We start from the raw sequence: 24917 nt of genomic DNA on the forward strand, positions 1-24917 counted from the left end.
AAGGTGGACTAACGTCTCTTCGCTTCACACATCTGTTGGCCAAAGACTTTCGACTGTACAGAGGATTTTACAAGACCCTTGTATGACCACTTTGACCCTCTCGCCTTTCCCAAGGCCTTGTGGTAATGTTAGTTTCAACAATCGGGTAATCGGCCAGAGTTTCTCTAGTGAGCACCCACGTGGTTCCTGGCTAATCTGCAGCTGGCTTTCCTCTTTTCCATCAACATTTCTTTGTACATTCTGCAATCAGTCAGTCAAGGCTGGTGCCACGGTAGCAACCGTCTTCCCTCTGTCCTGCTTATCAGCGTCTGCACGCTCCGTGTACAGTTGATATCTGCTGCAACACACTTGGGCTATTATCCGCGGTCTTACAATTCCTTCCACGGGGGTCTCGCAACCCTTGGTCAGAAAGGCCAAGGTCGCTTTTCTCCTTGTCACCCTCTCGGTTTGCGCTGTCTTTCTCCTCCTCTTGAACTGCTGTGTCTGGATAGCTCTCTCGTGCGGTCTGCCTTGCTCCTCTTGTGCCCCATCTTTAATTGCTGTGGGAAAAGGAAAGGGCCGTCGGGTGTGTGCGGTTCTGGTCAATGGCCTGACTTTGCCAGACCCTTGTATTGGGACATGTCAGGTGAACGGCTCGGGTGTTAGTCCGTTGAATGTGGTGTGCGAAAGTGTTCATGTCGGAAAAGAGGGGGTGGAGTAGGGCTCTTGAATATACTATGTGGTAGGATGGGGAAGATTTGTTATATAGAATTATAGCTTTTGTCCTAGGGGGGGGTAGGTGATTTCGGAAGGGTAAGCTTGGCAGGGTTTGTGACACAAACGGGAATGACCAGAATGATTTATTATAAGATGAACAGGGGGATTGTGGCAACGAACGGTAGTGTTTTGTTTGAACACATTGAGATTGTGGGAAATAACAATCGGGGACGAGAAGGAGAATGACTGACTGGGAGTATTAGGGGGGGTTTCAGAATGTACAGGGGTCGGGATCCTAAGAGGAGGAGATTTATATATGTAGAGTGTGTTGGATGTTGGCAGGAGAGATGCAGTGAGAGGAAGGGAGGCAGAGATGTACAACCTACAAAAGCCTTATGGACTCCGTCTTTCTCACCTTCCTCTTCAATATAATACTGTGTATCACCTGGGTTATTTGTCTGAGCATAACCCCGGGCTCCCCCACCCAGGTGATCCTCTCACTCGTCCGCCCCTAGAGTTGGGATCTGAGAGCGTCGGCGCTCTCCAGGCCACCTGAATAAGGGGTTCTTGAGCCCTGCTCGGGAGAATACCCTAAGGTTTCTCACAACTGGCAGAGGGCTTTAATGCAACACCGAAAGGGCAGATAATAAAATTCCAGGGAGAAGCACCAAATAATGAAAAGAGCTTTGGAAGAAAAGGGAGTGCTCTGTCTCCAACAGGTGGCAAGACTGTACCAGCAAGGTGGTAATGCCAAGAACATTGTTGATTGTGGCCTTGGAACAGCTTCACTACCCTGCCCACGTATTGAAAGAGCATGTAGCTTCAGGGATAAGTGTGGATTGGTTTGTGCCAAATTTACATGAATGCGTGTCTGAATCTGTGAACAATTGCATAGTTTGTCAAATGTTTTTACATGGCCACACTTTGAAAGTGATACACGGAACATTACCACGAGCGGAAGGGCCCTTCCGGCACTTGCATACAGACTATGCTGATATGCAAGACAGATGTACCTCTTATAGGTACATGCTTACTGTTGTATGACTGTTTTTACGTTGGTTTGAGGCTGGTCCCTGTGCCCGTAATGACAACTGCTCAGCGGCAAAACCTTTGGTGAGGGAGTTATTTCTGAGGTGGAGATCGCAGATGAAATTCGCTCTGACAATGGTCAGCATTTCTAAAATGATTTGGGGAAATAACTGCCCTTCTGGCAATACGGCACAAGCTATGTACCATTTACTGCCCATATATGCAATTCGCCTGGAGGACACTATTTCACTCCTCATGAAATTGTTACTGGTTGGCGAATGCATGCGCCTATTTCTCCGGCACGTACAGTTTTGGATGCTGACTCTTCTAACATCTTGGGGGAAGAGTTTCATATGTAACTCACAGAACTTACAGGATCGCTTGCCTATATATCACAACAGACAAATCCAAGAATACGTACTGAGCAAGCAGATGAAATAAACAGTGGCAATCAGTCAAGGAAATTTCCGTGAGCAGCAATTCTCTACCCCAGAGATAAAGTCTTCATAAAAGAAATTGCGTCAAAGTGGAAAGATTACCGTTTTACTGGTCAACACACAGTGAGGTACTCGACACCAACAGCAGTGTAGGTGAAAGGTCGCCGACGATGGTTCTCCTCACCGATGTGTGCATGGACAACAGCATCATCTCCCCCGGAGAGGAGGGGCAGAATGCAACGTGATGGGAAGTATACATCGGCTCTCATTCACTTTTTTCTCCGCAATAAGGTTGTATAGAAGACCAACGAGGTAAGGAGGAGAGGGTGTGTTTCGGAACAATGGGCCTCATTACATCGTAGGCGGTAGAGTGATAACGGCGCCGGTAGAGCTGCCGGCGCAGTTATCACTTACCGCCTCACTACGAGGTCTGCTGCGGGTCCCGCTAAGGACGTCTGGACAGACCAGGCGTCCTTAGCGGTTCCCGCTAGCAGACCAGGATGCTAAAAACGGGCCCGTTGTTAGCATCCTCCCCATTCCCATTGAGCCCTATGGGGGCTCAAATGGGAATGGGGATGTGTTGGGTCTGGGTCCCGGGAAATGGAAATTACTGGCCCTCCAAGGTCAGATTGGCCCGGTAATTCCCTATTCCTGGAACCTGGACTCGGTACCCCTTAATTGCTGAGGGTTTTGCTCCGAGTGCTGAGCCCTTTTTGACATTTTGGTTTGTCGCATTCAATCCCTTGTAACTTTTTTGTTACGAGTGATATCCCTGCCAAATTTGCACCCTTTTTCGTCCCCATGTAGGCGGTCATAACGACACAAAGGATTCCTAGTTTGCTGTGTTTTATAAGGTTTATTTATTTTTTATTTAATTTTTTCATTTCTAAAGCGCACAAAGCGGCCTTGGGCGTCATGGCACTGTTACAGCAGTGCTTGCTTAGTTACAGAGAGTCGACACAAGTGCCTGTCTGTTAATATCAGTTTTGTGAGAAGTAGGTGATGGGGGGCCCCCCTTTTTTTCCTTTCAATAGGACATGCTTGGATGGAATGGAAGAGGAGGGTAGGAAATCTGCATGGGAAGACAGAAAGGCATTTCTCCCAGTTCAGGAAACGGTTGTTTGCGCAGTTCGAGCAACAATTATGTAGCTAAAATTCCCATTGTTTGGTAAAATATTTGCAATTTGACAGAAAAAAAGTTATGTGCTGGACATGTTTGGACTTGTAAGGTAATGACTTCTGTGAATATTGAGAAAAGCAATGCACTGCTACATTCCCTCGACTCTTCTAGTTAGGAAATCACAAATTATTCGTAATATTTCACAAAAAAAGCAATAGCACAAACTGAACCATGATACACAGGATTTTTATGCTGATGGACTAAACGGACTTACTTAGTATGTGAAAATAAGGAAAACAAGTGTGGTGAAGAATGACAAGCATGCATTTTTTTTATTTAACTTCATTGGTTTTCTGATCACAGTCAAACATCAAATAACATGTCAGTTCAAAGGACAACCCCTCATAACGACAATTCTGATACTGTAACATACCGTGTCCTGAGTGTGCCGATTTTACCCACCTCCTCATAAGGTATTATGGAAACGTTGCCACTACATCTCTACAGTTGCACCCCCTCCATGGATTGCTGCAGTGATCTTTTCCATTAGATATATATATATCCCTCGCTGTAGTATCCCACTCTTTCAGTTTAGGGAGGGCCACCCTTTTCCAGTGTCTGGCTCGGTTTGCCCGGGCTGCCCGAAGAAGGAAATGTGCCAACGGGGGGAGAGCACACCACCTGTCCTCATTTTCCTCAAGACTAAAAAGTATCAACATTGGATCTGGCCCAAACTCCCCCTGCATCCTTAATCCTGCCCAGTACATCTGCACTCTAGGACAGTCCCACCACATTTGCCATTAGTCTGCAGCCCTGCCACATCCATGCCAACATTGGGGATTCACTGTGGAAATATCCTGGATAGCCGCATCAGGTCGTACTGCAATCAGTGCAATAATTTCATGCTGTGAAGCTTATATTGGCAAGAAATCGTTGTCTTGAAGGCTCTCCGGCACATCTGTTGCCAGAGGTTTTCATCCCAGGTCACTCTCTGGCATAGCCCTTGGGACGCCCACCCCCCACCCCCCCCCGCTTCGATTCTAGCATGGACCCATAGAGACGCAAAATAGGACCCTTCATCTCCTTGTGTCCATCCAGGACCCTTTCCACTGGCGTAAGATCCCTCTGAATCAACTCCCTCTACTTTTCCGCCATAAAAATGCCCTTCAACCTAAGGTAAATGAGCACTGAAAGTTTGCCTATAGCTATGGCTTCTTCCAGCTCTTGGATACTCACGAATTTCCCATCCTTTCACAGTTGTCTCACCCTGGAGAGCCCGCCCTCAAACCACGCCTGATACCTTGAGACTTCTGGTATAGCGTCCCACACCGGGGTGCCCATATATCGCTCATCTGTGAGGGCCATGTGGTGATCCCGCCCATTCTTCCTCCCATGCCAAGCACCTTCCAATGGACCCCAAGAAAAGGGTGTTCAGGGATTCTCCTCTGGAGCCTCCCCTTCGGGACCCAGGGCCATTCCCCCACCGTTGCCAGGAGCATGTGTTGATTCTTTAAGTATACCCATTGTCTCTCTGGATCCTCCCTCAGATGCTGGACCATTGCCCTAGGCTATGCTGCCCTGTAATACAACATTGGGCCTGGGAGCCCCACACCCCTCGATCCTTTGGTAATATTAGTGTTTCATAACCCACCCGCGAGATCCGCGACTTACCTTCTCTTCGGTGCGCCTCTGGAGCCCGGACTGGCAGCATCTGAAAAAAAAAAAAACAAAAAACAAAAAAAAATAAAATATATATATAATTACTCTCAGGAGCAGCTTCATTTATATTGCATTAAGCCTCCCCATCCACAACAGCTGTCCCTTGCTCCAGGTTACCATTTATGCTAATTTATCGAAGAGGGGGGTAGGTGGCTCCACCCAAGTCCTCTCCCGGTCTGACGATATTTAGTCCCAAATGTCTAATACTATCGAGCTGTATCTGCAGTCCCAGGGGACCGGGCCCCTCGGTCTCCCTGGTATCCCCTTCGGCGATCGGGAAGATCGCCAACTTGTCTGTTAATTTTAAAAACCTGAGAACGGCCCATATTCCTCAATTATCGCCAGTGCTGGTGGGACAGAGCTGATGGGATTCACCAGGTGCAACAGAACAGCATGTCGTCCGCTTGAAGTCCCAGTTTGAACTCCCTCGTACCCGCCCTAATGCCCTCCACCTGTGGGGCCCTCCTTACCCGTTCTGCTGACACCTCCAGTGTTAATGCAAATAGGAGTGGTTAAGGGGGCAACCCTGCCTAGTCCTCCTTTTGTAATCCGAATGCCCTTGACAACCGCCCATTCACTGTCCCCTTCAATACTGGGGCTGCATAGCCCAGCCCATAATTTCAGATGCCATCCCCCCCCCTCACACATCATTCAAATAGCTTAGCCTTCTAGTCTATCATGTCTGTGCCGTCCCTTTCCACCCCTACAGGAATATCCTGAGTTCTTCTGTGGAGGGGTGTTCAACTTTTTAAACTTCCTGCCACCCAGCATTTTCTTCTTAACGCTCTGCGGGCCCTCAGGTCTACGCTTTTCTGCTGGTGCGGCCGCCGACCCCTCTTGACCTTCCTTAGGATTCTCCCTTGAAGAATTGGAGAACCTGATGCGCATCCTGTAACTCGTTAATCTGCCTCCCCTTTCTCAAACGGCGCAAATGGGAAAGACAAGCGATATCTTATGCCCCTTCCATTGCGTGAGGGGGCGCAAAATCTGCGGCGCGTTAGGGTGAGTCCCAACAGCTCTTGGAACACCCTGATCGAGTCCTCTTCATATTGGAAACTCCCCAACCTCTTGGCTTTCTCCAGGACCTCCATGTTCTCCCGATATCTATCTCAGAAAGTGGACCACTATGGATCTTGGCCCCGTTCCTCCTCCACCGCCTCCTCTATGCGCCTTTGCCAGCTGTACCACCTACCCACCCCCAAGACAAAAAGCTGGTTGATTAGTCATTGCATCTTCCTTCCAACCTCCACAATGCGTAGGTTGTGCCGGCGCTCTCTATTTTCCAGGTCGTCCAGCTTCAAAATGGTTTCTTTGGCATTTCCAGGTCATACTTCATGTCCAGGAGGTCCACCTGCAAGTGGTTATTTTCCATCCCCCTACATTTTATCTTCCAGCTTGTCCAATCGGCACTTTAGGTCTCATATATAGGCTTCAATGTCTGTCCATATCGCCTTAATTCCTTGAAGTATGTCCTGAAGGTTATCTCTAGTTGGCGCCGGTGTACTTTCCCCTGCTGCCATCTCAGCCTGGGTTAGGAGGCTCCCCTCCCTCCCCCCTGCTGTCAGCAAGGCCCCTCCAGAAGTGTTGAAGTGACTGTACTCACGCCTGCGCCACACTTCCTTGTCCCGGCTGTTCCTGACCATCCTCCAGCATGGCCCCAGGCAATGTCCCTCAAAGTTCAGCACACCTGCTGACCACCACTGGCCCCTCCTTGTCTTCACTTCAATTCCTAGGCGGGCCGTCTCTTCTCCGGGGCCTCATGTGGGCTTCAAGCACCAACATCACTGTGGCTATGGCCTCACTGTTCTGGGCATCACCCAGGGGGTCTGTACTCTTGCTTGCCTAACTTCCCTTGGCAGTTCACTCCTGGTCCCGAACCATCAACCCCCTAGGCTCTGTGCATCCTCCACAGACCAAATTCCGAACCATCTCCTCTGGTCCCCACTCCACTGTGTGTTTGGGCACAAGCTCCCCAAGGCTTCCCTATCCCTTTCGGTGAGAGCAGCTCCTCACTTCCCATTGTGGTCTGTGTTTATCCTTTGCTGGGACTGGGGCCCAGTACTTCCTCTGTGTGTGCCATCCTCTCCTTCGCCTTCTTCACCTCTGTTTCTTTATTGCCTTGAGTCCCCCCCCCCCCTCCTCTCCTGTTAATCTTCTTTTTTTATTGTTCCTGGGAGTTGGGGAGTGTTTTCACCGCTCTGGGCCCTAAAGCTCAGCTTTGCCATCATTCCCTGCCCCCACCCGTTGTAGCACCAGGGGGAGGGCAGGCCGCCACAATACCCCGTTCAACACCGTTTAGAGTTGAGGAAGAGGGACTATGCTCCGCGCGTGGGTGATCTTTCTCCCTGGCTCTCCTCCGCCCCCCCCCCGGTGCCTGCACCCCAGTACTCTCCGATGAAGTCGCCTGCTCTCACTGTAGGAGCGCCCGGGTTCACGCTCTGTTTCCCGACCGTGCCGCTGCAGCGCTTCCTCACCCCCCGGGGTTCACCGCAGCTTCCGTGTCCTGCACAGTGTGAGGGGTACCGCCCCCACCAGCAGAAGACTCCGGTCCTCCTTTCACCTTGTGGGTGGTGCCAATCGCCCGCTCAGGGCACATGTTGAATCGTTTTTCTCCACGCGCCAGGCCCACTGCAGCCTTCATGTGGGTTCTCCACTCTTTGCACCAAGGAAGCGGGGTGCCTTAACTCAAAACCCCGTCTAGGACCTCGGGGGTCCAAAAACTGCACTTTACGGCTATACTCCTACGTTCTGTCCCCTTTCCTCCATACTTGTGGGACATTTCGTCCTTCGGAACGGGACAGGATTAGTTTTGTCAAAAAGCATCAAAAATTAAATTGTTGCCCTTTTATTTATACGCGGGGCCGCCGCACGTGGCCGTAACACCGCCCTCCTGAGAAGCCCCCCCACCACCCTTCAGTCCTTTTCTCTGCATGGTCTGTGCCGGACGCACTAGAATTTCTGGGAATTTTTCATTCCCATTGCCCTGCCTTCCTGCTCCGGTTCCACGGTCATCTTGTCCTCCATCTATGCCGGAGCGTCTGGGATTTGTCCTGTTCATCCTGCAAACGCTGTTTTGCAAGGGCAGATCCCCACTCTCTTTGCCTGGAGTGTCTAGGCCCGGAACACCGTTGGGATTTGTGCTTTTATTGCGACTCCATCGTTGTCTTGTTCGGTGGGAGGTGTTTCACCTCCACCGCATTTGGAGCTCTTCATCGACGAGAAAAAGAAAGGCTCAGTGAGTTCTTTACTGGTTAGGGCGTCCTGGCTAGGGGCCTCCTTCCTGGGGTCGACCAGGTCCAGGAGGGGCTCAAGTAGCTCTTCTACCAGGGGTATCCCTGAGGTGTCCTACAAGGGGCCTAATGGGCGCACCAGAGCTCCCTCCGAAGGTCCCCACAATGGGCCTGCCAAAACCAGACATTCTTCTGAGGCTCCCCTTTTGGGGGCTAAAGTTAAACCCAGTTCTTCTGTGGCTCTGGGTACCGGGGTTCACCCTGAGGTCTAGGTTTCTGAGGCTTTCCACACCGTGTCTCGGCTCAAGGCCCCTCCTGAGGGAGCTAAACGTACCGGGTTCCATCCTGAGGTTCCCCTTCTTGGGACTAAATCCAGTACCAGCAGAATTGAGAGAGCCTCTTTGAGGGTCCTGGCGGTGAGGTATATCCCTCAACCTTCCCATGCCCAGGGGCGTGGTGGTACCAGTTCTGTCGAGGGGGCAAAGAAGGTGGTCACGCACCTCAGGACTTCGAGTACCAGCTCTGCCGAGGTTCATCCACAGGAAGCTAATTCTGGGGCAGTCCCTAAAGTATCAAGTAAACACTCTAGATCTGCCAGTACTGGCTCTGCTGAGGGTCCTTGTTTCAAGGCAAAAATGTTATAAATAACCCTGACTCCCCTGAGGAGACCATTGCCTCACTTTCTCCTGTGATGCAGTTCACCTCAGGTGTCGACAAACCTCCGCGGACCACAGCGGCTATTTTGACTACCTCTCTTACACCAAAGTTCACTACGGCTGGTGCTGGGGGGCTCCTTTTGGGGCTGAGCAGCCTTTTCCATGCCATGTAGATAACAAGAACCTGTTCCGCCCTTCAATCGATTGTGTGCTCGGGTACCGCTGCCTCATAGTCTCGTTCCCTCCTGGTTCTGCACTCCTGATCTATGTGGACCCAATTGGTGGAGGTCCTTCCTGGCAACCGTCCTCATTGCATTCATGGGGGTATTCCCCTTCTGAGTGGCCTCTGCCCACACCCACAACTTCCTCTGATGATGTGTTTTTTTTAAAATGTATTTATTTTTTTATTTCAGATGCTTGTGCATTCTGATCCCATGAAGATGTACATTAAGGATCTGTTTAGGGAAATTTATCCTAGACCTCCTGTACCGCCCCCTGCTTCAGCAGATCCGACGCAGGCCCCGGTGGTGCCACCTCCTCCACCTCTGCCTGCAGGACCTCCTCCACCACTTCCTCCTCTGCCTCCCCCGATAGAAAAGATGTCGGGTGCTATGCCAAACAATACTTTGGGGCCTGAGGCGCCACGTGCGGCGGATCACTCTTCTGCTCCTACTTTGAGCTGCCCCGCTCTATTAGAGCATTTCATGACCGGGTGCTGGACAAGATGGCCCTGCTTGATTCCAGTACCCGAGGCCCCTACTCCACAGGAGGGGGTGCTTTCTGGAGCCTTTACTCGATCTCCTCAGGAGCGCACCGGCTTGTTCCTCCAGAAGGACATCTTGGCTGAGGCCTCCAAGGTCTGGGGAAAAACCTCATTCCGGGCAGCATCTCAAGAAGAGGATAGACCCTTGATACAAGCTTCATTCCACCGAGGACATGTCGGCTTGTCCGGTTCCATTGTAGAAAGTGCTGGCAGCAGCCACCCTCTAATCCAAGCCGCCCACTACATCCTCCACTGCAGCAGCCCATATCCTCTCCAAGGAGGACAAGCTTCTTGACGCCATTGGCAAGAAAGTCTTAGCCTGACTTGGCGCTATAACTTCGTCAGGTTAACACCGAGCTTATCCTGGCAACGTCCAATGTCAAGCTGTGGAGGGAGCTAGCCGATTTCCAGGAATGTATTCCTACGGCTAGGCTCGAGGACATCAAGGCCGGTTTGTCGAGATGCCAGAATGTTGGCACAGGATCTACTGGAGGCTGCTGCACACCATGTGGATACCTCAGCTTGAGGCCTTATGATCGGGGTTGACATCTCCCGCCAATGTGGCTCCATGCTACGAAGTTCTCAAAGTGCAGGACAAGGTGCTGGATCTTCCTTTTGATGGCAAGGAATTGTTCCATTCCTCCAAAGAAGAGGAACTCACTAAGGCGAGCAATCAAACAGCCAAGTGTTTGTCTGTCCTGGCGAAAACTCCAGCTAAGGCTCCTTACACACAAAGGTCAGGGTCCCAACTCGGTCCTTCTCTGGATTTTGGGTTTTACGGGATCGCCGTGCATGCCAATCTGAGGCTCCGGGTGGCGGGCCCCACCGTAAGCAGCAGCGGCAAGGTGGCCGGTTTTTCTCTCGCCCATCAGCCTCCTCCAGGGACAGGTAGTCTCCCTGCTGGCAAATCATCCAAATTATATTTTTTGTTGGTCGCACGAGACTCCGGTGGGAGGATGAATTTCGTCGTCTCTGGAGGTGTGGTAGACCATCACCTAAGAGGCCACTCCATTTGCCCCTCCCCCCTACCCTACAACCCTCCCATCCAGCTGACTGGGTTGCCCTTCCTCAGAGCCAAGGTACAGAAACTTCTAGACCTGAGAGCAGTGGAGCATGTTTCCCTCGCGAAGAAAGAGGAGGGCTTCTAATCTCATCTGTCCAGTGCCCAAACCCAACCAGGCTGGCCTGCGCACTATCCTCGATCTTTCCCAGTTCAATCTTTCTCTTCCCCCAAGAGAAATGCAAGATAATCACACCTTGCCAGATAAAGTCCTCTCTTCGGAAGGGCGACTGGCTCAGTGTGGTAGACCTCCAGGATGCATACGTGCACATTCTGATTCGGAACCTGCATCGAAAATATCTGCAGTTCTCCGTGGGAGCGGAACATTTCCAGTTTCGTGTACTCCCTTTTGGTCTCAGCTCGGCACTGCGTGTCTTTACGAAGATGTCGGTCATTCCAGCTTTTCTCAGACTGCAGGGGTTCATGTTTATCAATACTTAGATGATTGTCTCCTGCGCACAGACGGCCTTGACCAATCTTCAGTCTCTCCTTCAGCTCCTGTTCCATGTTAACTGTCGGTGAATTGGCAGAAATGTTCCATGATGGTCTCTCAAGACCTGATTTTCCTAGGTTTCCGTTGGAACACGGTCAGTACCAAGGTGTTCCTAACAGCGGACAGGATTTCAGACCTTTCGACTACTGCCAGCTCTTCCTCCAGTCCTCGCACAGGACGCCCTGGTGGTTCCAAAGACTTCTGGGTCTCATGGCCTCTTGCGTGCTTGCTCTACCTTTCGTACGTCTGAAGATGAGGCACACTCAGCTAACTCGCTGGAGCTGCTGGTCTCTGGCATCGGATCCGGATTCCAAGATAATTCCTGTTCATCCTGCATGACGGCAGATCTACAATGGTAGTCCTCGACCAACAACCTTTCAGTGGGGTCCTCCTTCGAGGAGCCCTGCCCACAAGTGACGGTTACTTCAGATTCCTCCCTTCTGGTGTGGGGCGCAACGCTGCATCACCGCCAGGTTTTCGACCTATGGACGCATCAGGACAAGCAGTTTCATATCAATTACCTGGAACTCCTGGCTGTGTTCCTGGTACTTAAAGCCCTTCAACTGTCTATCACCAACAGAGTAGTCGGTATTCGCACGGACAATTCAGTGGCAATGTTTTACATCAAGCAGGGAGGCACCAAATTATCTCTCATTGCGAATCTTGCCATACAAATTTGGGACTGGGCCATCCAGTAAAAGGTCTGGCTTCTAGGCTGTACACATCCAGGGTCACATCAATGTGACTGCAGACTCACTCAGTTGGCAGCCAGTTACAAGTGGGAGATGAACAGCGATGTCCACTCCAACATCTTCCATCAATGGGCTACTCCAGAGGTGGACCTCTTTGCGACTTCTACAAACAGAAAACTTCCTCTTTATGCGTCCAGGGACGGGCTTGGAGCGTCCTAACTGGGAGATGCCCTTGAGATTCTGTGAGACAACATGAAGGCGTACGCCTTCCCTCAATTGCCACTGATTCACTAATCACTCTGCAAGCTTGGGGCTGCATCAAACTGCACTCTCCTGTTCATAGCTCCTTGGTGGCCAGCCAGATTCTGGTTTTCGGGACTTCAGCATCTGTTGAGTCTTCTTCCGATCAGATTGCTGCTGATACCCAACCTTCTTCACCAGCTGTGGCACCGCTCCCCTCAATCGTTCAGCTTTGCAGCCTGGTGCCTGAGTTCAGATTGTTAGCGCAGTTCAATCTGTCCAAAGACAATATGCGCATTATCCAAGCGGCCAAGAAGCCTTCTACAAGGGCCCAATATAGGAGCAAATGGTGCTGTGTTTGCCACTGATGCTTAGCTAAACAGCTTGATCCCAGGCATGCTACGGTCGACACCGTTCTATCCTTTGTGTCTCACCTGGCAACATTTGGCATTCATGTTCTGTCTTGCAGGACTTATTTATCTCCCATTGCGGCCTACCTGTCCACGGACAGCTGTTTCGTTTCATTGACTAATCCAGTCAATAAAAGGCATTTTGCTGGACTTCATCTTTTCCCACCGGTGCAGACTCCTCATCCCAAGTGGGATTTAAATATGGGCCTCACTGCTTTATGCCATAGCCGTTGGAAGTACTGATCTTAAGTTCCTTTCTTGGAAGGTTGCTTTTCTGATTGCAATAACATCCGCAAGGTGAGTAAGCGAACTACAAGCGCTTTCCGTAAGGATAGTTTTGCTTTGCACTCCTCCTTCCTTCCTGCCTAAGGTGGTTACTGACTTTCATTTGAACCAATCGATCTCCTTACCAGTCTTCTTCCCAAACCTGGCATCTGATGCCGAAAGACTTCTACACAATTTGGATGTCAGGCGAGCACTGAAGTTTTACCTCGATAGAACCAGTGAACTCGGGAGCTCTTCACAACTCTGTTACATTCCGTGACCCGAAAGGGAAACCAGCTTCTAAAGTGTCCATTTCCCGCTGGATTGCCTCATGTATTTCAGAGGCCTATAAATATATCCGAGGCCTTCAACCACCAAAGGGCATCCATGCACATCTAGTTTGCAGCAAAGCGGTTGCTGTTGCCTTCCAAAAGTATGCTCCTTGGGAGTCCATCGCCAAGGCGGCTACATGGGCCTCCCCCTCGGCTTTCTCTAAGCATTACTGCTTAGAGCTGACCTCCAGGGCGAATGCCCAATTTGGCCAGGCTGTCCTCCAAAAACCTGTTTCAGTGAAGGGATTTTCCACCCACCCATAATACCTCTGGTTGTGCTTGGGAATCTCCCACAAGTATGGAGGAAAGGGGACGGGGCGTAGAAGTATAACAAAGTTACTCATTGTAGGGGACTATCTTACTCCTAGTCCATAGTCCCCTTTCCTCCATATGCCCGCCGCCCCCTCTAAAAAGAATCCTCTATTGGTGCTTAAATGGTCGCAGACGTTGCGCTAGAAAAGGACTCAAGGGCGATACGCAGGGTGGAGCTCAGGAGGGCGTTGTTACGGCCACGTGCGGTGGCTCCACTTAAAAATGAAAAAAGGACAAAAATTACATTTTTGATGCTTTTTGACAAAAGTGCTCCGGTCCGGCCCCGAAGGACGGAATGTCCCACAAGTGTGGAGGAAAGGGGACTATGGACTAGGAGTAAGATGGTCACTACGGTGAGTAACTTTGTTCTGCCGTGGGGGGGCAGCAAACTCCAGTGTAACGGTGCTCGGGCGGAGCAGCAACTTCAGACGGCCATCACGGTCCATGCCACCTGGTGGTCTTAAGCATACATTTTTTGAAAGAGCACAGACAGACCTTTTGAAGGATAGGTGACTTGCGCAGGTTACAAAAGTGTACAGTGCCTAAAGCGGCGACTAAATGTAGGTCACATTTGGGAAATGAAAGGGTTGTGTACCCAAGTGCAGTAGATAATGTATGAAAAAGTTAACAAAACCAAGAGAAAACAACAAATGTCCAACCTTCCCACAGGTGTTTTCCGATTAAAACTGGTACCTCACATGAGTCAGTGCACTAACCTGGGAGCAAAGGGAAAAGGCTAAACCACTGGTATACCAAAGGGCTGGGAAGACAACATTTTTACTGTATTTGGTCTTCTGGACAAACCACAGATTTGGCCCTGGGGTGTCGCAGCCACTAAGGAAAAACAGGGAACCTTAAGCATTTCTAAAAGACACCTATGGAGTCCAAAGAGGTCTTAAATTGGCAAATCCCACTAGAATGTATTACCCACAAGGCCACGCAAAGTCCAAAACGTAGGGAAAAATACTCAATACTCCTTCGTCCTGTCCCCTTTCCTCCATACTTGTGGACATTCCGTCCTTTGGGACGGGACCAGAGCACTTTTGTAAAAAAGCATCAAAAATGTTTGATTTTGTTTACTTTTTATTTTTACGCGTGGTACCGCACGTGGCCGTATCCCCGCCCTAATGAGCTCCGCCCCACGCATCGCCCTTCAGTCCTTTTCTCCGCATGGTCGTGCTGGACGCACTGGCATCGCCAGTATTTTTTATTCTTTTTATTCCCTTTGTCCTTCCTTCCTGCTCCATGGTCATCTAGTCCTCCGTCTATGCCGGAGTGTCTCGGGTTCGTGTCCTGTTCTTCATGCAGACTTTGTTTTGCGGGTGGCGAATCCCCACTCGTGCTTCTATTGCGATTCCCTCTCCGTCCGTGCACTCCCGTCGGCTTCTTTGGTGGGAGGAGGTGTTTCAGCGCCTTACTCCACCTCATTTTCATCTCTTGATCGACGAAAAGAAGAAACACCTGGTAAATTCTTTACATTTTAGGGCGCCCCAGCCATGGGCCGCCTTCCTGGGGTCTTCCAGGACCGGGAGGGGCTTGAGTAGCTCTGTTACCAGGGGTCCACAAGAGGTGCCCCACAAGGGTCCGAAGAGGCGCTCCAGAGTCGTCTCTAAGGGTCCCTGCAGCACACCTGCCAAAACCGGACACCGTTCCGAGGTTCAGTGGTTGGGTGCTAAAGTTCAGCCCAGTTCTTCTGTGGCTCTGGACACTAGGGTTTGCCTTGAGGTCTCCTTTTCTGGAGCTTTCCACACCGAATCACGGCTCGAGGTGCCTCTTGAGGGAGCTATTCGTCCCGGGTTAAAACCGGAGGTACCTCTTCTTGTGGCTAAATCCAGCACCAACAGAATCGAGGGATCCTCTTTGAGGGTCTTGTTGGTGAAGTACGTTCCTCAACCGTCCCACGCTCAGGGTCGTGGTGGTACTGGTTCTGTCGAGGGGGCAAAGAAGGCGGTCAAGGACCACAGGCCTTCCAGAACCGGCTCTACCGAGGCTCCTCCACTGGAGGCTAATTCTGGGGCAGTTCCTAAAATGTCCAGTAAACATGCAAGATCTGCGCGCACCTGCTTGGCCCGCAGATCCTTGTTTCAAGGCTAAAGTGTCACTTACTGTTACGCTCACCTGACTCCCACAGAGGCGCTGGCCTAGTTTGCGCTGCTGTGACCTCTTCTAAGGTGATGCCCAGGGTTCGGAAGACGGACTGGACCGGGCCCCCAAATCTGGCTTGTCTGGTTCGCAGAAGTATCCTTCCGTAGGCGAAAACAGGGGATTAACTGTCTGCGGGGTAATGCAATCGGCCTCCCACTTTCCCATCTCACCCTCCTTGAAACCCTTCTGTGATTTCTCGTAGCGTCTCACCTTAGGGTCTGGAAGGACGAGCTCTCCATCCTGCTTCTGAAGCAGGGGCGCGTTGGTATCCAGTTACTTCACTGGATTTTCGGATTGGTGAGAACCAAACTTGCTTGGCTTCCAGGTAAGTTTTTTGATAAGAGGTTCCCCTTGTGTCCATGCATTAATGTACTAATGCTAGTGTCTTTTTCCCCATAGGGGCCGGGGTATGGAATGCCGGGGAACAGGCACCGACCCGAGATGAGAGGTGAAATCCTTGTAGAAATCAGGTAAGTCTTTAATGAGCGTTTTTTGGTAATGTCTTTTCATTCGCTCATTAACGCTGATGTCTCTTTTTCCCCTTAGGGGCCGGGATCCGGAAATGCCAGGATGCGGCGCGGACCCGAAATGAAGAGGGAATGAATCAACAGGTAAGTCTTAACATGGAGATTTAACTTTCCTTATTCTCTTCTCTCTCTCACCTTTTGTTCTGGTCTTTTTTCTCCCTAGGCGCTGGGGCATGACTGCGAATCCGGATGATCGCTGCTGAACATGGAGGCGCCCTGTAAAGGTGAGTGGAATGCAGCGCTGCAGCGATCGACGCGATGAGCTTTTAAATTAAAGTCTTCCTTTTCAGGATTGTCGGCGAGATGTCTCCGGGATGCGGATTTAGCAGGTAAGGACTTTTCCTTCTACTGTTCTCTTCTTCTCTTCCTTTGCAGGTGATCCAGGATGCTGGCAGGCGTGGCAGAAGTCAGGATGCAGGAGCAGACACGGTGAGCGTCCAGCTGCTAGATGCAGAACAACGCGAAGCACGTGTGGCTGTTTGGGTGGGATTTAAATACCCTTGGAAGAAGTTCCAGGTATGTATCCTTCCTCCAATCAGGTATGTATCCTTCCCCGACCACGCCCGGATGGTAAATTAGTCCCACAGGTAAAGTAGTTCCTTTCAGGCCTCAAGGAGGCCGGGATTCTGCAGCATGGTCTGCATCAGGAAAGTGCACCCAAGCATTCCCATAATGAGCCTGGCGCCTATGGCGCCAGGACACTGTCCAAAGGGCCCCTATATGGGGTTGCTGGGTCCTTCCTTGGGGACTGGATGTCCGCTTTTGGGGACGCCGGGCTTGAACCGGCTCCCCGGGAGCGGGCATCATGACACTTAAGTCCCCTGAGGAGACGATTGCCTCCCCATTACCTATGACGCAGTGCTCCCCAGGTGTCGACAAAACGGCAGCCCAACCTCCATGGTCCACCGTGACCATTTCGGATACCTTTTTATTACACCAGCGTTCACGACGTCTGGTGCTGGGAGCATTTCTTTTTGGGGCTGAGCAGCCTTTTTTATGCTATGAGGACAACAAAAACCTTCATTCGACTGGCGTGCTCGGGCACTGCTGCCTCATACAGTCTCGCTCCTTCCTGGTTCCGCGCCACTGATGTATGTGGTTCCGGCCGGCGGTGGGCCATCCTGGCAACCATCCACATTGCGTTCATTGGGGTATGCCCCTCACCAGTGGCCTCTGCCTGTTCCAGGACCTAAACCTTCGTCTGAGGATGCGTTTTTTGGGAAGTTTCACAGGCTCCTACGATTTAACCCCATGAGGGTGTATTTTAAATTTCTTTTCAGGGAAATGTACCTTGAACCTCCTGTCCCACCTTCTGCCCCGGCTGTTCCTATGCAGGTCCTGGTGGTGCCAACTCCTTCACTGCTTCCTGTCGCACCGTCTCCATCATAGAAAAGACACCGGCAGCGCAGGATAACCCTTTAAATCCTAAGGTGTTACGCGCAGTGGACCCGTCTTCTGTTCCTGCTTCGCTGGATGAGCCTGAAGTGGACCAGGACAGCGATGACAGCCCCGCTCTGTTAGGGCATGTCATGACCGGGTCCTGGATATGATGGCCCTGCTTGAAATTCCAGTACCTACTTGATATTCCAGTACCTGAGGCCCCCACTGCACAGGAAGGGGTGCTTTCTGGGGCCTTTACGCTGTCACCTCAGGAGTGCACCGGCCTGTTCCTCCAGAAGGACGTCTTGGCTAAGGCACGTATGGTCTGAGATAAACCCCATACCGGGCTACATCTCAAGAAGAGTATTGACGCACGATACAAGCTTCACGCCTCGGAAGAGAAAGCCTTCTCGGCTTGTCCGCTACCTTCAACAGTGTTGGCATTAGCCACCCTTCAGTCCAAGCCGGCCTCTGTATCTTCCACGGCAGCGGCCCAAATCCTCTCCAAAGAGGATAAGCTCCTGGACGCATTCCCTCCCTGGATGGAACAGCTGTAGCGCATCACAGCCAGAGCTACAGAACGGCCAGGGATGCTTCAGCGGGCTTGTCTCCCATTTGGGACGACTGCCCCCAAGCCCTGCGGCGGTCCCACTGAACTCTGGCAGGGTCCCCATCCTTCCCCGGAGGCAAGAGCTGTAATGTAGCCTGTACAGACATCTAGGAAGGACAGAGCTGCTACCCCCAGCCTTGGGCGTCTGCCTCGTACATGCCAATTTCCCCCCCCCCTCCCCAGCCCAGCAGCAATCCTGGGGTGACCCGGCGGGGTCCCAGTCCCTCCACGGAGAAAAAAGCTCTAACGTAGCTCAGCCAGAGATCCAGAACTGCTGGTGGGGCTGCGACGGGCAACAGGCCAAACAGCCCTCGTCCCCAACCCCCCTAAAATCCTTTGCTTTGTAGCATAGTACTCCTTTCTGCTTCCCAGAAGTGGCAAAATGGAGCCAGACCCTCAATTTTGCCCACCCGGAGAAGCAGAACAGAGGTGTCCCACAGTGGGAGAGGGGATTCCTGAGAGGGCTGGCCCCCAGGGACTGGGCCAGCCCCCTGTTGCCCCCAAGTGTGCCACCAACAATGTAGTGGAATGTTGCTTTTCCTTCCTTGGGGGCAAATGGGTGCAAAACCATCTGCCCCCCCAAAAGGCAAAACATTGTGCCCCCACCCTTTTTTGTGGTGGGGTTGGGGGCCTGTTTGGCTTGGAGGGGGGGCAAAATCAATACCCTGGTGTTTCAGTGGTTAATCTCCTTGATTAAGGGTTCGTTGGAAAGGGGACTCTCCCCTTTCCATTGAGTCCTCACTTAAGGAAATAGAGCAAAACAATGCCAGAGCGGTATGCAAAAAACAAAAAGAGGATAGTTGAATATATAACAGAAGGCTCTAAAAGGGGGGAAGCAGATGATTAGTGAACACAAACAATTGCAGTGTATAGATAAAGAGGGACATAACATTCCCTGGTGTCACCATTAATGAGAATAAAAGGAGCAGTGTGGTATGGTGGCCAATGGGAGGGGGGAAATAATGCAATGTTGTGCTGAAGGTTTAGTGGGATTCCAACAAAATGTGTCCAATGTAAACAATAGCTGCAAGGCAGTTTCGGTGAAATATGTACATGCATTGACTTGGATAGGTGAAACTCGTACCAGTTTACATGAAGAACTTTATACGATTCCCTCTATAGTTCAGGTCCAGTGGGTCCATCCATTTGGGAACTAACACCGGCTGTGCCAAAGTGATGACCAGTGCGGCACGGATGCAAGGGACAGCCGTCCTTATGGACCTGTGGTGGGTGTGTGGATCAAAGGCCTGCTGAATGGAGTGGGGCTTGTGCGATTGTAACGCTGCACAGCCCTGTCCTGGTGGTGCCCTGAAGCAACAACAACATGGGGCTTTCTTTAAAGGAGTAGTCAATTTTGCTAAAGGAAGAAATGATGCAGCAAAGAATTCAAGCACTACTAAACAGAAAGAGGAGAGAAAACGGTTGGCCTAAGAAGAGTGCAGAAAATGTGCCAGCAATTCCTGCTGAGTTTCGACTGTTCTAAGAAAACCACTTCCAGGGGGGCAAACTGCAGCTAATGCCAAGTGTCTGCAGCTCACAAGATATGAGTTACTGAGACTGGCCAACTCAACAAAAAAAGGGCCTTAATGCAGTAAAGGAAGAGCGAAGGGCATTAAGTTTGTTGGCACTCCAGACTAGGTATGTGTTGCACCTTCTCACTGCCATAGAGGGAGCAGTTCGTGCCAAGATAGGAAGCAGCTGGTGTACCATAGTGCCCAATGGTGAAGCATTGAATGGAACATTGAGAGCAGCTATCAATGAAATACATACACTACATAAGAAGAGGGCAAACTGGTTGAACACCCCTTTTGCCTGGCTGCCCGCTTGGCTCTCAGGAGTATTTAAAGTGACTGTCCCCGCGCGTTGGTCCTCATGCTTGTCTCCTTCTGCATTGCCAAAACTATTTTGAGACTCTATACTAACAAAAGGAGAGGAACATGTATGTTGCCCCTGAATGTTGACAGGGCAAATGATAAAAATAAGCCCATAAACAAACAAGCCAAGGGTGAAAAAGTTGATGATTAAGTTGATTGGGTTACAATACTGCCAAAAGATAGAGAACTATGATGCCTATTGGATTTCATGCGATAAGGATAGGCAGGGGTGTGTGCTGATAGTGGGACCATTGGAAGACTGGTAAGAAGATGGAGGTGACCTGAATAGACTAAAGAGTATGGATCACTAAAAAGAGAGCAGTGGAGACTGGAGGAAGGAAAATATTTAGTTATTGATACATCAATAAAAGGGGGGGATAATGTGGTAAAGATGCAAGTTCAGCATGGTAAAAAGCTGCACATTTACCAGATGTGGGAGTCGCCTGCTGAGATGATAGGGGGCTTAATTGATAGCCATTCTATTATATTCTATGCACTAGGCTGGAGAATGCCCTAAATAATTGTTTCAAGCAAATAATATATATGCAATAAAGTTGAGTTACAGGTAAGTATATGTAGCTTAACATTAGACTGAGGCACTGTAAACCGGCCTCGGTGCATGCTTTTCATTAGAAACAAATTCACATTTTACTAACTTGCTTAGTAGCAGCAGAGGCTGCTGGCACATTGCAAATTACAAGTTCCCAGGATCATACGGTAAGAAAGGAACCTCCTTTGATACTTTCGAGGTCAGGACGCGAAGCTCGTGGGTGCCGGGGAAACGCAGTGAATGCATAATCATTTTTATAATTCGGCATATTAGTTTATGAAACTGGTCTACTGACGGTTTCAAAATGTCCCATGGTGGTTTGAAATTGTCCCTTTGCATATATGATCCTGGGAAGAGGTTCAAAGAGTTCCTAAGATGCAACATTCAAACTGTAAATTGTCAATGGTTCATGGCTCCTGCAGTGTCATGATCACTTGTATTCCCATGAGAAACGTATAGAGATGACCGGCGGCAGATGAATAAAGATCCACTGGTCATCTAAAATGTCTCAAGGTTTTGGCACTATGATGTGGGAAAATGTGGGTTGGACTGTGACGTCACAGAGGTCGTCGAGGGTGATGTGGCAAGGTTTGCAGGACCCAATGAATTCAGGATAATATATGTCCCACTATAGGGGAATGACGCAACTCTACCAATCAGCTTCACATGGAGGACTATCCTATTGTTGCAATGTGTTTTGATGCTAATTAGTTTGTATCATATAAAACCTTGTGTCTTAGGGTGTATCTTTGAAAGCGCCTTTCATGCAGTTCTGTTCTGCATTCTGTATGAATCTTGCTTACCCAGTAGGGATTGGACCCAGAATAAATTGCGTTACTTCTTGCTCGGTGTACACTCCTTTTGGATTGCTTTTGTAATTGGTTACTGGGGAGTTCCGAGGCAACCCACTGTACAAAAGCATCCTCTCTTTTGCATGTAGTTGCACAATCAAGAGTTTACAAATCCTTGGACATGGATCTGGTGACTACATTTTTAAATAAAAATTCTGTTCGGCAGAAATGGTGTAACAACATTGTTTGGAAAGACATAGGAAAAATAACACTTTATGACATTTTGAAAATCTTATTGAAGATGCCTCTTGGAATCATAAAAAAGGTATTCAAATAAGGTCTGCTTTAGTGAAGATGCATGTTCTCCAATGCTTGCAGATAAAGAAAAGGGGTCAGTTTGCAAATGTTTTGAGTAGGAACTATACAAAGTCTAGCTAGTGGAGCGCCTACCAGAAGTCACACATGCAAAAGATTTTCTGCAATTAAATCGATGTGAACTGTGGGTCATCATGGCAGGGAACTAATTAAATAGCACTTTTTTAAGTGGGGCTTAACATGCTTTATTCGAGGGGATTGGGTCCTCCGACGTATTCCATATCTATGACAGGTAATCACCACAGCTGTGCTGCTTCGGAAACTTTTTCCTGCGTCGATGACCTCCTCCGACGACGTCGGATGTGATAAGTAGGACGCACGACGCCCGTAGCCTCAGTTCCGTTTTTTCCGCGAACCTGTTGCTTCGTGAATCTCGGTTAACGCCTCGACTCTTTGGAGTTCTGTTCTTCTTGGTTCTTCGAACCTGTTCGTTTTTGTGGGAAAATCCTTTGTGTGAAGATGTCTTCTACTTCGTCTTCGACCCCGCGTCCGGGCTTCAAGAAGTGCGGGGAGTGTGGGTCCAAGATGTCGGTGACGGACTCGCACGACGCCTGCCTCTGGTGCCTCGGGGAGGCCCACGACACGGATGACTGTATCGACTGCCAGTCGCTCACGTCCAAAGCCTTACGTGAACGTAAGAAGAAGTTGTCGGTAGGTCGTGGTGTCCAAGCCCCGGAATTCAAAGTCTGCGGGGCTTTCGACGGATGATTAGAGAGGTGACTCTCCGCGTCATCGTCGGAAGTCTCGTGGGTCTCCATCTAGGAGTTGGTCTCGCCACTCCTCGGCCTCTTCGAGGCATTCTCGGAAGCGCCGACAGCGGTCGTCTTCCAGGTCCTCTTCTGAGGACTCTGCCCGGCACGTCGCTTACCCCACCAGCCGTGCGACGCCAGAGGAATGGGCTTCCTTCGGGAAGAAAATGCTGGCGATTCTCGAGTCGCAGGGTACTAAGCCGTCCGCGCCCCCGAGTGGGGTCGTCCGTGAGAGGTCGAGAGACACCGCTCGCAAGAGTGGTCGGCACGAGTTACGGGAGAGGACCCGTTCGGACAAGGGGACTCGTTCTCGACGTACCCGTTCCAGGTCCCGGTCCTCGACGCGTTCGAGACTGTGTGCACCTGTGATGTCTTCGAGGAAGACATCAACGTCTGAGGCGTCGAGGGCGTCGACAGGCTTTCTCGAGGCTCCGGCTCCGAGGAAGTCGTCGGAGCCGTCGACGCTCAGGTCGTCGAAGGACCCGCTCGGAGCTCCGGCTTCGAGGACTGTGTCGACGCCGATTTACTCGACGCCGGCGCCGATTCATTCGACGCCTTTCGAGGCCGGGGTGTCGGAGGTTCCCCGTGGCACGGGGAACCTCCTAGGAAGGCTCCGGTTAAGAGCAATCACTCTCGGGTGCCTTCTTTTCACCACCTGGAATATATTTCGGAGGTGGATGAGGATTCTGATGGCCTGGTTCCTAGTCAGGTTCCAGATGAAATGGTCTCGGGCCATAGTCAGTTTGACGATTTGAGGCAGTCGCTGCATGATGCCAGTGGACTGGACACCTCTCCGGAGGTGGAGTTTTGTAGGCCTGAGCCTGGCTCTCATGCCGATTCCTCGTACCGGCGCCTTATGTCTAGGGTTTCCGAGTACTTGGGATGGTCTGCTCCCCCAGGGGAGTTTGTGCAGGATGATCTCACGGACATCCTTGATGTTGGTCCCCCAACTGACCCGGTACTGCCGTTTCATATGGCTCTACAGAGAAGGGTGGCGGCGGCTTGGACTGCTCCGGAGAGTCTCCTGGCGGTGGGCAGGTCCTTGTCGTGAAAATACCATCCAGCCAGTAGCGACCCCTGCTACTTGACCAGGCACCCCACTCCGGAGAGTTTGGTGGTGCAGGCAGCCACGGCCCCGGCAAAGCAGGCGTCGTACCCTACCATCCCTCCTGATAGGGGCGACAAACATTTTGATGGCTGGGCAAAGAAAGTGTTTTCTTCTGGTGGTATGGTGCTTCAGGCAGCCAACTCCATTTGTGCCTTGTCTTGTTTCACACACACTCTGTGGAACTGTGTTGCGTTAGCGGCTGAACATATTCCCGAAGGGGACGAACGGGATGGTTTCCTTGCTATGGTCCAGGATGGTAAGGATGCCATGTGTGAGTCCGTTCAGTCAGGTTTGGACATGGCTGAATGTGTCAGCAGGTCCATGGCGGCGAGCACCGTGATACGCAGGTTTGCGTGGTTGCGGAAGTCGGGGTTTGCTCCTGATGTGCAGTCCCGGCTCCTCAACATGCCCTTTGACGGTGAACACCTTTTTGGCAGCAAGGCTGATGAGAGCCTTGAGAGGTTGCAGACCTCCAAAGCTGCAGCAAAGTCGTTGGGCGCTGCAGTTCGCCAACCTCCGCCTTTTCGTCCTAGGGGACAGCAATGGAGGGGTGGTTCCTTTCGCTATTACTCGTCCTTCAGTAAAGCGAGAGGAGCTGGCAGTCAGAGGCCAACGCAGGGGTACCAGAGGTGGACGACAGGGTACCCGTGGTGCCAAGGCCGCTCGGGCAGTTGCCTCTTTGCCCTCAGGTAACGCCGCAGCCGCTACCTCTCAGTCATGAGGCCATGTCCCATGTTTGCCGGTTGGGGGAAGGCTGGCGCACCATCTTGTAGAGTGGCGTGCCATTACTTCAGATGTGTGGGTTCTGGAGATCATAACCCATGGCTACTGTCTTCCCTTTCGGCTGAGGCCTCACGACAGTCCACCGGGGAACCTCTCTTTGCAGAGTCCGGATCCGCTCCTTGCACAGGAAATTCAAGCCCTGCTGGAGAAAGGCGCCATAGAACTGGTGCCTGTAGCAGAGAGGAACAAGGGATGGTATTCCCCTTATTATTTGATTTCGAAGAAAGACGGGGATTGAGACCCATCATGGACTTGCGCGGTTTGAACAAACTCCTCAGGAAGGAAAAGTTCAAGATGGTTACTTTCTCTCAAGTCCTCCAGGCCCTTCAGCTTCAGGAATGGTTGGTGTCTCTCGACATCAAGGATGCTTACTTCCATGTGCCGATCCATCCCAAGCACAAGAAGTACCTGAGGTTCGCGGTTGGCGACTCACACTTTCAGTTTCGGGTCCTGCCGTTCGGATTGACCTCCGCCCCGAGGGTTTTCACCAAGCTCATGGTGGTGGTGGCAGCGCATCTCAGGCAAGGGGGGATTCACGTCTACCCCTACCTGGACGATTGGTTGATCAGGGG

At 50.9% G+C, this 24917-nt stretch overlaps 1 long non-coding RNA gene across 1 annotated transcript in view; it reads right to left on the reverse strand.

Moving 5' to 3' along the window:
* Window positions 1–4931: 4931 nt before the first annotated feature.
* Window positions 4932–24917, reverse strand: part of LOC138514261 (uncharacterized) — a 160469-nt gene continuing 140483 nt past the window's right edge. Inside the window, exon 4 of the long non-coding RNA XR_011281902.1 lies at window positions 4932–4993. This is a non-coding gene — a long non-coding RNA (uncharacterized lncRNA). The remainder of the gene's footprint in view (window positions 4994–24917) is intronic.

This window comes from Ambystoma mexicanum, chromosome 12 (assembly GCF_040938575.1).
Source record: "Ambystoma mexicanum isolate Mex_15411 chromosome 12, UKY_AmexF1_1, whole genome shotgun sequence".
NCBI lineage: Eukaryota > Metazoa > Chordata > Amphibia > Caudata > Ambystomatidae > Ambystoma > Ambystoma mexicanum.